Here is a 14,319-nt window from a genome sequence, read left to right as displayed (position 1 = left end):
TTTTTTACTGAACTCTGCCAGATAGAAAAGCGTAGTGTACTATGCTTATGTAACCTTTTTTCCCCCAAATGTATATGCTAAACATACGACAAAAGCGTGATGTAAATCCAGTTTAAAAGACATATGCTGTTTTTTATATAAATTCTGTCACTTCTTTATCTTTGCTTCTATTGATCTATAATGTCCAAAGAAAGAAAATAGTCATGACACTCACCAGCATAAAATCATCTTCCAAAGCAAATAGGGTAGTGGGATGCGGGGCCCCGAGGCATCTTAAAATTTGCGGTTGTACTTACCTCGAATTTTTAGATGCCTTGGCGCCCCACGTCCATGTACCAAATTTGCTTTTAATAAAAAAAAATGAATAAGGTTATTTTATGCTGGTCAGTGCCATGACTATTTTCTTTCTTTGGACATTAGAGTCCATCAATGTTTGCAGTGGGAAATACACTGCTCAAAAAAATAAAGGGAACACTTAAACAACACAATGTAACTCTAAGTCAATCACACTTCTGTGAAATCAAACTGTCCACTTAGGAAGCAACACTGAGTGACAATCAATTTCACATGCTGTTGTGCAAATGGGATAGACAACAGGTGGAAATTATAGGCAATTAGCAAGACACCCCCAATAAAGGAGTGGTTCTGCAGGTGGTGACCACAGACCACTTCTCAGTTCCTATGCTTCCTGGCTGATGTTTTGGTCACTTTTGAATGCTGGCGGTGCTTTCACTCTAGTGGTAGCATGAGATGGAGTCTACAACCCACACAAGTGGCTCAGGTAGTGCAGCTTATCCAGGATGGCACATCAATGCGAGCTGTGGCAAGAAGGTTTGCTGTGTCTGTCAGCGTAGTGTCCAGAGCATGGAGGCGCTACCAGGAGACAGGCCGGTACATCAGGAGATGTGGAGGAGGCCGTAGGAGGGCAACAACCCAGCAGCAGGACCGCTACCTCCGCCTTTGTGCAAGGAGGAACAGGAGGAGCACTGCCAGAACCCTGCAAAATGACCTCCAGCAGGCCACAAATGTGCATGTGTCTGCTCAAACGGTCAGAAACAGACTCAATGAGGGTGATATGAGGGCCCGACATCCATAGGTGGGGGTTGTGCTTACAGCCCAACACTGTACAGGACGTTTGGCATTTGCCAGAGAACACCAAGATTGGCAAATTGGCCACTGGCGCCCTGTGCTCTTCACAGATGAAAGCAGGTTCACACTGAGCACATGTGACAGACGTGACAGTATGGAGACGCCGTGGAGAACGTTCTGCTGCCTGCAACATCCTCCAGCATGACCGGTTTGGCATTGGGTCAGTAATGGTGTGGGGTGGCATTTCTTTGGAGGGCCGCACAGCCCTCCATGTGCTCGCCAGAGGTAGCCTGACTGCCATTAGGTACCGAGATGAGATCCTCAGACCCCTTGTGAGACCATATGCTGGTGCGGTTGGCCCTGGGTTCCTCCTAATGCAAGACAATGCTAGACCTCATGTGGCTGGAGTGTGTCAGCAGTTCCTGCAAGACGAAGGCATTGATGCTATGGACTGGCCCGCCCGTTCCCCAGACCTGAATCCAATTGAGCACATCTGGGACATCATGTCTCGCTCTATCCACCAACGTCACGTTGCACCACAGACTGTCCAGGAGTTGGCAGATGCTTTAGTCCAGGTCTGGGAGGAGATCCCTCAGGAGACCGTCCGCCACCTCATCAGGAGCATGCACAGGCGTTGTAGGGAGGTCATACAGGCACGTGGAGGCCACACACACTACTTAGCCTCTTTTTGACTTGTTTTAAGGACATTACATCAAAGTTGGATCAGCCTGTAGTGTGTTTTTCCACTTTAATTTTGAGTGTGACTCCAAATCCAGACCTCCATGGGTTGAAAAATTTGATTTCCATTTTTTAATTTTTGTGTGATTTTGTTGTCAGCACATTCAACTATGTAAAGAACAAAGTATTTCAAAAGAATATTTCATTAACTCAGATCTAGGATGTGTTATTTTTCTGTTCCCTTTATTTTTTTGAGCAGTGTATCTATAATTTACTTATATATTAGGGAATGGAATAAGACATTTTACACATCTCCAACCCATTGCAGGGCAACCTCCCTACCACAAAATGTTTCATAGTGTATGATTAGCATTAGATTAGCCCCAGTCTCAGCAATGTCTACATACATCTATTTCTTCTCAATATGATGATATTTAAACAATGTATATATTGGGTTCATACATGTAAATGTTTTCAGTGTGGAAGTAACAATCTTCAGTAGGACTGATAGTTATACAGGAGGATAGTAAGAGATTTGTTTGATTTTTACATGAAGTGCAGGAGAGGGATTGGTCATTATGGACACAATTCAAGAGGTGGACATTTAGGAAATCTGTCTTATTAAAGCACTAATCACATTCCTTTTGTCTAGTAATGGAAAAGCGAGTGTCCTAGATTACACGCCAATAGCTCTGTGTTGTGGAGAGGTTTATGAGGCCGGGGCAATTTCCCTGAGGCTGAAAGGAGGTATAACAGGGATTCCTCATCCAAGTCAATGCTTCTACAGCAATATGTTAAGATTTTAGCTCTGTAATTGAGCCACAACTGACAGGTTGTAATTAAGACCATCACAGTAGTAAAACATTGAAGTTATAAAGCTTAGAAATGTAGAAGACAATATTAAAGTACAGGGTACAGTCCAGCACGGGGCACTGCAATTAACTGGATTGTAAGACAAGAGCAGATAGTTCTGTGCTTTCCATGATGCTATATTAAAGGTAACAAATAAACCATGTCAGCAGTCCTGACAATAGTCATGAAACTCACCAGCATAAAATCACCTTCCAAAGCAAACAGGGTAGTGGGATGTGGGGCACCGAGGCATCTTAAAATTTGCGGTTTTGTCTAGTAATGGAAAAGATCATGACTAAGATCATGACTAAGAGCCGGGTGGCTCGAAACATGTCGGTCTGACCAGGGACATGGAGGGACCTCTTTCACTGCACCGTATGTACGTTTGGAATATTCAGAACATGCAAGATTTTATCTCCTTCGTGCTGGAATTCTGTTTATTTGAATGAGGCTTATCAAGCTACCTAAAATGACTTTTCCCAGACTAAACCTTACCCCACCAACTCCTCTATTAGTCCCAAACCCGAAGCAGATCGGCCGACACCACTCCTGTCAGTTCAATAATGGCTCAAATCCTACTTATCACAATCAACTACCTTATGTGTCACCTCCAATTCCTCATAGATTGTAAGCTCTTGTGAGCAGGGCCTTGACTCCTAGTGTTTCAGTTGCATATTAGCCATTTTGTTTTCTACATGAACCCTATGAATTTGTCAAGCACTGCGGATTATGGTGGCGCTATATAAATACATTTTATTATTATTTACTATTATATTATTTAAAGGGCTTCTGTCACCCCACTAAAGTCATATTTTTTTTTTGGGCTAGTTAAATTCCTTATACTGCGATACATGAAAATATAATGGTCTTACTTACTTTCCTTCAGCAGTAGGGTGTTAGCCGCCGCTACCACCCTAGGGTGGTAGCCGCCGCAAAAAACCGCCCCTCATCGTGTTGATTGACAGGGCCAGCCGCGATCTCCTCCTCCGGCCGGCCCTGTCAGCATTTCAAAAATCGCACGCCTGTGTTCATTCGGGGCAGGCGCTCTGAGATGAGGAGGCTCGCCTCCTCAGAACTCCCTCAGTGCGCCTGCGCCGATGACATCACCGAAAGAGAAGACGTCATCGGCGCAGGCGCACTGAGGGAGTGCTGAGGAGGCGAGCCTCCTCATCTCAGAGCGCCTGCGCCGAATGAACACAGGCGCGCGATTTTTGAAATGCTGACAGGGCTGGCCGGAGGAGGAGATCGCGGCTGGCCCTGTTAATCAACATGACGAGGGGGCGTTTTTTTGCGGCGGCTACCAGCAAGTAGACGCCCTTCTTGCTGGTAGAGACCTAATTTACATATTATAAAAGTTCATTTTTATAAGAAACTGCTGAAGGAAAGTAAGTAAGACCATTATATTTTCATGTATCGCAGTATAAGGAATTTAACTAGCCCAAAAAAATAAATAATGACTTTAGTGGGGTGACAGAAGCCCTTTAAGATCATTTTCAGGTGCTAGGTCAGGTTTTTATTTAAAGGGTTTGTCCGCTTTTTTCTTACTGATGATCTATCAAGTGACCTATAGTTGTGACATCATTGGCCTGTGCGAAGCAGCGCAAAGGCCGTGACGCTACTATGAGCACCGCTGCCTTCTCAAACAGCTGATCAGAGGGGATCGATCCTAGGTGTTGAACCCCCATCGATCAGGCGCTGAAGGCCTATTCAAAGGATAGATCATCAGTCAGAAAAAGGCGGACAAACCCTTTAACTCGGACAACTCCTTTAAAAAAAGTTGTCTAGGATTATAAAAACATGATTCCTTCCTTTCAGAAACAGTGCCACGCCTGTCAATAACATGTCCATAAGTTGTATGTGGTATTGCAGCTCCGTACCATCCACTTCAATAGAGCTGAGCTGTAATACTAGAGACAATCTATGGACCAGTGTTGTGCTGGAAGCGACAATGTTTTCCGAAACCTGGACAACCCCTTTAACTGTGGCTATAAAAGGAAATAAGCTTACAGTAAGCAACAATCCTCATGGAGGTGTTACGTTTCAATAATGATATCAAGGGATTCTATAAAACCAGGAACCATTTTTCATATGGGAAGGCAGGGTCAAAATGTTGGTCCCCGCTGGACTGGAAGTGTGATCTGTTGTCTACCTGGACATCACTGCTGCTGGCCAATCAATGGACTCAGCACTGGTAGTATCTACATGCAGGGCCTGCACACGTCACTGCTGAGGCCATCAGCGGTGACACGCATGTTACATGTAACTTTCACAACCAGGTTACTTACCGCTTTCCGTTTTCTTTTTTTCCAAAAACTTTATTGGGTCACGGCAAGAGTAAAAAAAATAATAAAACCCACTCCCAAAGAGCAATATGTGCCTAAAATACTGTACTAAAGCCTCTTCCATACAGATATAGTAAAATGAAACTGCTTCTATGGGGAATACAGTGCAACTCCTCTACATAACCACGTTGTGCATCTAGTCCATAAAGAAAAAATATGGAGTCAACACACGAAGCTGAAAATGAGTCCTTTCATAAGAAGGCATATCATTCTTTTTCGTGTATGGGTATTAAATTGAAAAATATCCTTATGTCATTTGTGATGTCTTAATAGTAAATTTACAATTACACGCAGCAAGAAAATCCAGCACAATGAATGATCTCGCGCTGTAGTAAGCAGTGTAATTTGTAACATCCTGTTTAATGATATCTGCTAAATGACTTGCATAGCCTACAGCGGTTATATCTCTTGAATGATTTATAATGAAATTTAAAATGCATTTATATTTAGACCAATAGACATGGGTTGTGGATTGATTCCGGTGAGCATTCAAAATGTGGAGCCCAGACGATAAATCAGCATCCATGACACGGGAGAGTAATATCCGGCAAGAGGGTCCTAAATGTATGGCAGGAAGAGCTGGGAAACTGCGACAGGTGCATTCAATGGAGCTGTGAAGACAATGAAGCAGGTGGGAGTTTTGTGTATCAATCACTCAGCCCCGGATGGGAGAAGATGATGGGAGGATTGTAAATTGATAATAGGAAATAAACTACTGTATGACAGAAGTCTAGGGCAGGTGGTACGAAGGAAAATAGAGAAAAAAATTACTTATGATGGCTAAACCCACACAAACAGGATAATAGCAGCCATTTATCAACTGATCATTTACCTAAGGGTGCCCGCTCATCACACGGCCCAGCTGCAGGGTCTGCTTGGTAGCCCGTCCACTTGTTTCATTACAGGAATCCAAGAGGGATGAGCCAGGACAACTACAGAGTAAGGCCCCATTCACTTGACCGTATTTGTGGTCCGCATCCGATCCACAAAAAAACGGACACCACACCATGTGCGGTCTGCATCCGTATGTCTGTTTCACAGTCCAGCAAAAAATATAGAACATGTCCTATTCTAATCCATTTTGCGGACATGAATAGGCCTTATTACATTGAGTCTGCAAAAAAACGGATGCAACACGGACATCACACAGATGTCATCTGTATTTTTTTTGTGGATCGTAAAAAAACTATGATCGTGTGCATGAGGCCTTACTATCAGCAAACTGAGAATTTTATCAGCCGGTGTGCAACTACTTTGGATCATATTATTCCTCTGTGTGTTCTCCCATTTCCCGCGTGCACTGCTAGGCTGAAAATTAGTTTCCAGAGCATCTTCTACCAATGGTCTGTGAAAATCACTGACAGAACACCGATGCCACCTATCTACAGTCAGTGGTTTCAGACTTCAATGGGTACATTTGTCACATCCCAATTGTCTATTGTCTATTACTCTGGCCTGAGAATAAATCTATTGAGGCCTCTTCCACACGAACATTATGGATTGTGTCAGCATCTGTTCAGAATAAAAAGGATGGTTTTGCACACAAATTCAGTTTTTTCTGCGACTGCGTTCAGTGTTTGCCTTTTTTCTATCCGGATTGCATCTGTTTTTCATGTGCGTGAAGAATAACAATCTACATATCCTAGGAACCGTCAGTGAAAAACGCATTGCATCCGGATGTCTTCTGTCTTTCACCCTAGCCTCATTCACTACTATGAAGCCAGAGCTGCATGAAAAACGCACAATATAGAAAATGCTGTCATTTTTTCTGATGTAAAGATAATGTGTGAAAAACAACTTTCATGTGCACAGAGCCATTGAAATGAACGGGTCAGGATTCAGTCTGAATACAAAGCGTTCGCTACGCACATCGCATCCGGATGGAAAACTCACTTGTGTGTAAGAGCCCCAAGGTAGATAATCCGAACCTGTACGCCGAACTTGAAACCACAAGTTCGCTCAACACTAGTCAAAAACACAGAACAGGTGTAAATCTCTCCATTATACTTTATCTCTGTGTAGCCTCCACTTCTGGTTTTGACTCATAATCACTGGTGGTAATTACTGATTAAACGCTGACCAAACCAAGTGCGGGTCAAAAATACAGAACAGCTGCAGATCTTTCCATTAAATCTTACTGTATCTCTGTGGCGGCTCCACTACTGGCTTTGGCTCACAATCACTGATGAAAACCACTGACCAAACACTGACTGTGTGAAAGCGGCCTAAACACATTAAAGTCAATGGTTCACTAAAGTGTGAAAAAGGCCTAAGGCCAGACACACATGAGCGATTTGAATGCGATAAACTTGCTAAACTTGCAGCGTGTGTCAGTGAGAGGTCCTGCGCCGGCTTTCCCTGACCCTGGCCACAACCTAGCCTGATGAAGGGCCCGAAACATTGTATTGTTGTGCACCACCATGTCCGTCTGAATAAATACACCAATTTGCATATCTACCATTTGGAGTGCTGTCTATTTGTATATATATACTACAAGTGTGGATCCTGAGGTGGAGTCAGGAACAGAACCGTGACTAGCACCCTAAAATAAGCCAGACTATTAATGAGTGCTGTGACCATTTGTGATTATACTCTGCTCCTCTGTCAGGATCTCACAGCAGTACAATGATTTATAATGTTGTGTAAACCTTTACTTTACCAAAAAAATTATTGTTTGCTTGTTTGTCAGATTATTGGATCATTCATAGGATATAACACAATTAATAAGAATCTCATACAAACGGAAAATGCAAATGTGATCGCACACTACATCCAGCACTCTGCCCTCCATGCTGGATGAGACATTGGTTTATATTTTGGCCAAAGCATAGTAAGCCACTCACCGCGTCAAGGTTGTCTCATGAGTGGTCCCTAACTCTTGTTCCTACCTGTTCATGGGCCATGACAGCCACATAAAATCCAGGGAATGCAGGTCAGCATGCAAGCCAAGTACACTTTGCTTGTAACCCCGTCCGGTGCCATTACAGCTTTCATCGGATCCAGGGATGCAAGTACCAACATGCATGCTGAACCCACCATATACTTCTCCTGGAGCCAGATGGCCAATGGTAGGTTCTATACAAGCAGACTCAGTTTTATACTGACTTTAAAACCAGCCTCAAGGACAGATTAACTGGTCAGGTGTGCAATGACTCCAAGGAGATCGCCACGCCTCCAATATATACTACAAAGAAAAAAATAAGGGGTTGGGTCAGCACAACCTGCCTGTAGGTGCACATCACTATGGCGAAATACATAAAAAAACGGAAAATGCAAATGTGATCGCACACTACATCCAGCACTCTGCCCTCCATGCTGGATGAGACATTGGTTTATATTTTGGCCAAAGCATAGTAAGCCACTCACCGCGTCAAGGTTGTCTCATGAGTGGTCCCTAACTCTTGTTCCTACCTGTTCATGGGCCATGACAGCCACATAAAATCCAGGGAATGCAGGTCAGCATGCAAGTCAAGTACACTTTGCTTGTAACCCCGTCCGGTGCCATTACAGCTTTCATCGGATCCAGGGATGCAAGTACCAACATGCATGCTGAACCCACCATATACTTCTCCTGGAGCCAGATGGCCAATGGTAGGTTCTATACAAGCAGACTCAGTTTTATACTGACTTTAAAACCAGCCTCAAGGACAGATTAACTGGTCAGGTGTGCAATGACTCCAAGGAGATCGCCACGCCTCCAATATATACTACAAAGAAAAAAATAAGGGGTTGGGTCAGCACAACCTGCCTGTAGGTGCACATCACTATGGCGAAATACATATACAAACTGAAAATTAAGAATCTCATACAGCTTGTATAATTCGCAGAGATAATAAAAGGTAAAAAACATTATTGCAAAGAGATGCTATGATTCGAAAGCACCTGTACACCAGCTGAACATATTCTCCTATAGTTGTGCCTGCTGTGCTCACCTTTCCTGATGCCCTGGACCCACCTCCCGCTGTCTCCTTCTTCCAGAAAGGCCTGTCCACTGGGCTTGCTCTGTCCCTCCACGCAGGTTGTGACCTACTTGCCTGCCCGTACTTCATGCACGCTCTCTCCTTCCAGTTCTTGAATGGCCAGCTCACATACCCGAATCTTCACCAGCCAATGGCTGGCAACTCTGGGTTCCCCTGTGGAAGGTGCCTGAGCAATAGGTTGTCTACCTTGTTAGATGTCATATTCTCTGCCCATGTACCGACTCTGCCCGTTTCCAGATTTGACACTTCACTGCCTAACCTGACCTCTGCCTGAACTCCATATTTATGCTGAGCTGCCCAGCCTGTCATCGAACTGTTTATCAAACTGCACGCAATTTGCCTGCCCTGACTACGATTCTGCCTGATCCCTTGGTGCTCTGCATTGGAATCTTTTGACTCCATAGGGTCAGCTGTCAATCATGTAGAGACTACATCAGGAGGTAGTGGCCTGGTGGCAAAGTCCAGATCCCTAAACAGGGGTTAAAGGATGAATATACCAGGGGACTGCCAGGAATCCTAACACCCTTAGGAGTAGCCCAAAGCCAAAACTATTGGATTGGACTGTGGTTCCACACCCAGTGCCGTAACAGACTACTGCATGGGTATGCAGGTTATGAGCACCAACTGAAAGGCTATCATGGTCGCCAATTGGTGCCTGTTACAGAGTAGAATATCTGCTCACGTAAAAGACACCTAATTGGGTTTTGTGCAATTTCGGTTATGTGGAATTAAATAGTATTTACATGTTATTACCAGGGTTGAGCGAATCGGGTTTGGATTGCTGTATCCGAACCTGATTCATTTAAAAACTTAGTTAATATGGGCTCCGTTTTACTGTTAAATGTATGTCCTCCTTGGAGGTCATTCCGAAGTTTCTGCAAATATCGCACTTCTTCTCGCCTCTATCATGTGTCACTTTGTTTATTGGCATAAATTACTGTATCAAAATACTAAGCTGAACCCAAGTTCAGCTTCATATTTTAATACAGTCATTTATGCCAATAAACAAACTGACATGATAGAAGCAAAACGAAGTATGTAAGTCTCACGATATTTTCAAAAATTCTGGAAACACCTCCGCGGAGGACATACATTTTAGAGTAAGACAGAGCCCATATCATTAAGGTAGTTTTTAAAAGAATAGAGTTTGGATTTCTGTATTCGTTCAACCCTAGTTATTGCCTATTACAATAGGACCCATTCGAAACCTCGGACGGTCCCATGCAGGGCCGGCGCTTCCATTAAGGCAAGTCCTTAGGGGCTCCCGCCGGCACCGCAAGCAAATATATTTTCGTGGGCCTGTGCTGCGGTGGGGCAGGAGAGGGAGAGGTGTGTCCCTCCCCTGTTCCTCAACTGGGGGCATTACAAGGGGGTATTTTTTGCACTGTCACATTATAAGGAGAATTATTTCTACTGGGGGGTCATTATGGTGGGCTTTATTACTCCCCCATGGTATGAGCCGCCTAGTAGCAGCACCAGCCTCTCCTTTCTCTGCTATCCCTCTGACCCTTCTCCAAATTCTTATTATGAAATCTCTCTCATTAGGATAAAACACAACATCAGCTCCGAGCCCCCGGCCAAAGTGTTGAAGTGGCGTCCGAGATCCCCAAGGGCCGAGCCAAGTAACTGTAAGTTTTCATGTGAAATATGTTTGTTATACACATATAGCATACACTGTGCCACACAATATACAGTTTCTTCTGTATGAACGTCCACAAATTAAATCTCCAGAGTAAATACCGGACGTTAAAGTGAACAAGTGTCATGGGGGGCCCTTATTGTTTTTCGCCCCAGGGCCCCATTTCACCTAGAACCGGCCCTGGTCCCATGCAGTACCTACTGGGCAGTAGTTAAGAGCTGATGGATTTATCTGTGCACATCCCTGAAGGCAGTACCACCTATACTGACCTGAAGGCCACTTTGTAACAGCGAATTTGGTAAATTAATATTTTATAGCAATAAATAAAATGAAATATGATCAGAATGACCAGAACACGCCTTTGAGAATGTCATTAGAACCGGTGTGTTGGTTTACCTATTGGTTTGCCTATTTTGTGTGGTAAGCATAGAGCTTTATTAGGGACAGTGGTGGGGATTCATCAGAGCGGGGGAGTGCAGCAATAATCCAGCCAGACCCTGCTTCACCCTTAAGCATATTCATATAGATTATGATTTATTGTGGCATGACAGATTGATGAGCTGATGCAGTGAGCATGAAATGCGTTGCTGGGGCACTCCCTGAGCTCCTGATGACAGTGAGCAGTAATTATCAGTCGCCAGCACTAAATCACTGCTATGTCTACATAGCCCCTGGCACTGATAGCCCAGTACACATTAACTCCATAATGAAGAGCTACCACACGGCCATTACACCAATACATATTATATACTTTTTTCATAAAGTATTATAAACCTTAAGCATCAATGGACTAAACCAACTAGTATTATAAACTCTAAGCATCAATGGACTATTAGATGCAATTATTGAAGGGGATTCTCCAATTTTCATATTGTCTGCCAAGCTACACCAAGTCAGTAGATGATCAGAGAAAATGGGTGTCCATCTGTTAAATCGGGGGGCTATAAGATTTAGTTCAGGATACTGGTTAGTAAAAATCTCAAAATATAAGCCTAAAAATTTTATTTTCTGCTAAATCTCACTTTCATTGAAAGCACTAGGTGGTAAAAACAACAAATGACCTTCACTCTGTAGGGTCAGTACGATTATAGAGATACCTAATTAATAAAAATAATTTATATGTTAATAATTTAATATTTTGAAATCTTTCTTTGTAAGCCAATATTTTGACATCCATAACTTTTTTATATTTTCATTTACGGAGCTATGTGGGGGCTCTTTTTTGTGGGGCAAGCTGTAGTTTTTATTGGCGCCATTTTGGGATATGTTTAGCTTTTTGATAACAGTACTTTTTATTCATTTGTAATTTGGAGGGAAAGCACCGCGTTCACTATATGGAATAAATACTTTTATACATTAATAGTTCAGGCATTTTTTGATGTTGCATTACCAATGATCTTTAGATTTTTTTTATATGTAAAAACGGGAAATGGGGTGATTTGATTTTAAAAAAAATATATACATATATATGTATATTTAAACGTTTAGTGACCAGCCTGTTTTGGGCCTTACTGATCAAGTGATTTTTTTCATTTTTTCATTGTCGCCTTTAAAGACCTATAACTTTTTACATTTTTCCATCTATTTAGCTGTACGGGGACTTGTTTTTAATGGCACCAATTTGGTGTACACATAACTTACTGATACTATTACTTTTATTAATGCTTTCTGGGAGGGTGATATGAAAACCTCCTTTTGCCGTGAATGAACCCCTGCTGTGCCTGGGTGACAGGGGCCTAAATCTCTCAAAATACTCTGTTCTATTGCTGGGTGACATGAACCCCCTTTTGCCGTGAATGAGTTTTTAGGTTATACATTTTGCAGCGTTTATTTTTTGGCATAAATAACATGATAATTTTATTCTCTGGGTCAGTATGATTACAGCAATACCAAATACAGTTTTTTAGTTTTATATTTTTTTTTTTACGTTTTACTACTGTTGTCTTTTTTTTTAAAAAAAAAGAAAATGTTTTTGCATCGCCGCATCCCAAGATCCATAACTTATTTTATTTTTCTGAGGGCTTGAGCTTTGCGAGATGACTTGTAGATTTCATTGGTATCATTTTGGGGTAAATAACGCTTTTTGATAGCTTTTTATTCCTTTTTTGTTGGCGACTAAGCAAAAAGAAGCAATTCTTACAGATGCGGCGATACCAAACATTTTGGGGAGATTTTATTTTTGCATGTTTTTCAATGGAAAAAAGCATTTTTTATTGGAATTTTTTTTAATAAATGTTTTTTTAAACCATTTAATAGTCCCACAAGGGGACTATAATAGACAATATTTTAATCGCTTCTAAAATACATTGCAATATTCCTATAGTGCAGGGGTGGGGTATCTTTTTTCTGCCAAGGGCCATTTGGATATTTGTAACATTGTTCGTGGGCCATAAAAAATTCTCAGCTTAAAAGTTATACTTGGTCAAGCATATAATTAGAACAGAACCCCAAGCTCCATCAGCCTCAGATCGACTTCCCAACCTCCATCAGCCCCCCCCAGCCCCCATCAGACTCAGATAAGGCCCCCAGATCAGATCTAATCAGCTTCAGATCGGACCTCCCAGACCCCATCAGTCTCACATCGGACCCCCAGACCCCATCAGCCTCAGATCAGTCCCCCCCCGACCCCAATCATCCTTAGATCTGACCCCTCAGACCAGGGCCGTCTTTAATATTGATTGGACCCTGGGCAAAAATTTACTTGGGCACCCTGGATCCCGCCTTCCCACACCCTAGCATGCAATCACGCCCTCCACCACAACACACACACAAAAAATTCACACCCCTGGTAGAGTACAGTGAATGACTGTAAATACTTCCAGTTCTGAAGACTCCAGCGGCTCAGGATCAGTGCTCTGGGCAGCTGGGCTCAGGCTGGAAGTGGTCACCGCTCTGCAGGAAGGAGACCAGGGCTCGGCTCACCCTAGTGTTACAGTGCACCCCAGCACCCCCACAGTATGCAGTATAGCACCCTATAGTATACAGCACCACACAGTATGCAGTTTAGCACCCCACACTATACAGTACCCCACAGTATATAGTAGAGCAGTATAGCACCCCACACTATACAGTACCCACAGTATATAGTAGAGCGTATAGCACCCCACACTATACAGCCCCCCCACACTATACAGGCCCCCCCACAGTATACAGGCCCCCCACAGTATACAGGCCCCCCACAGTATACAGGCCCCCCACAGTATACAGGCCCCCACACAGTATACAGCCCCCACACAGTATACAGCCCCCACACAGTATACAGCCCCCACACTATACAGGCCCCCCACACAGTATACATCCCCCACACAGTATACATCCCCCACACAGTATACAGCCCCCTCCCACAGTATACAGGCCCCCACACAGTATACAGTCCCACACAGTATACAGCCCACCACACAGTATACAGCCCACCTCACAGTATACAGCCCCCCCCCACAGTATACAGGGCCCCACACAGTATACAGCCCACCACACAGTATACAGCCCCCCCCCCACAGTATACAGGCCCCCACACAGTATACAGTCCCACACAGTATACAGCCCCCCACACAGTATACAGCCCACCACACAGTATACAGCCCCCCCCCACAGTATACAGGCCCCCACACAGTATACAGCCCACCACACAGTATACAGCCCCCCACACAGTATACAGCCCACCACACAGTATACAGCCCCCCCACAGTATACAGGCCCCCACACAGTATACAGTCACGCACAGTATACAGACCCCCAC

This window comes from Bufo bufo, chromosome 3, assembly GCF_905171765.1.
Source record: "Bufo bufo chromosome 3, aBufBuf1.1, whole genome shotgun sequence".
In the NCBI taxonomy this organism is placed as follows: domain Eukaryota; kingdom Metazoa; phylum Chordata; class Amphibia; order Anura; family Bufonidae; genus Bufo; species Bufo bufo.
Note: the sequence above shows the minus strand (reverse complement) of the source record.